Source organism: Artibeus jamaicensis, unplaced genomic scaffold, assembly GCF_021234435.1.
Source record: "Artibeus jamaicensis isolate MK-2021 breed Jamaican fruit bat unplaced genomic scaffold, CSHL_Jam_final contig_685, whole genome shotgun sequence".
Classification (NCBI taxonomy): Eukaryota; Metazoa; Chordata; class Mammalia; order Chiroptera; family Phyllostomidae; genus Artibeus; species Artibeus jamaicensis.
Genome location: NW_026521924.1, coordinates 14,348,484 through 14,349,478, shown reverse-complemented (window position 1 = coordinate 14,349,478; position 995 = coordinate 14,348,484).

Here is a 995-nt window from a genome sequence, read left to right as displayed (position 1 = left end):
CTCTGAGAAGTTTGTCTTCAGCTTGGAGAGTATCCAGCTGGGATATCCAAACCCAGCTTCTTCTACCCCAACTCTACATGGTAGGAGAGGGAAAGAGCCCATATTTTTCTTCGCAAGTGGCTTGACTTGGAGCTCAACAACAGATGTGTTCTCAGTCTGCTGACTGTAAAACAAGCCGACTTTCTCTACTGATTGTCACTGTGTTTTGGGGGATGGAGCATAGGACTTCGCTGTGTCCACTTTGGGTCAATAACTGCTCCAAACAAGAACATCTGGTGAAAGTGGAAATTTATTAATTCATCCATAGGTTTCTTACTTGATTGATCAATTGATTTCTATGTCCCTATTGTGTGAAGGGTTTGAGGCAGCCTAGGAAAGAAGTGAAGGGTGGAAACTTGTCGTCTTAGCTTCTTACATTCCACTCACTGGGAACATCAAGAAATGAAAAAAAAATGCCCAGCTGCTACATAGCTGGGGAACAAATTCTTGGTATGGAAGTAATTCTCCTCAGAGTTCATTCCAAATGCTTTTCTTATTTTCAAATTTAATTAGGAGACCTTTTTGTGGTGTGAGTCATCATTTAATAATTGGGGGCACTTATTAGGGAATGAGTAAACAGAAGGAGACAGGACAGTTGGACACTTCAAATCTGAGTTCTTCAAGTCGTTCACTGGTCATGTGACCTTGGGCGAAGCACTTTACCTCTGAGCGCCAGTTTCCTTGTCTATGAATTCACATTCACCTGGCAGAGATTTGGGGAGCCTAATAGATGATATATATAAAAACATCATGTATTCACTGCCTTCTCCACCCATTTCTCTTCTCCCTTAGTCTCCTAAACAACATCAAGGACCATGGTAGGAATGATCTCTCCATTGTTGTTTGCTCTCTCCAGCACAAACTATAGCCTTCCAGAAACCAGTCACCTCTCCGAAATGGCATTTCAGGTCCAGTCTGGGGCACCTTCTTGCCCTGGCACGTCTTTGTCTCTCTCC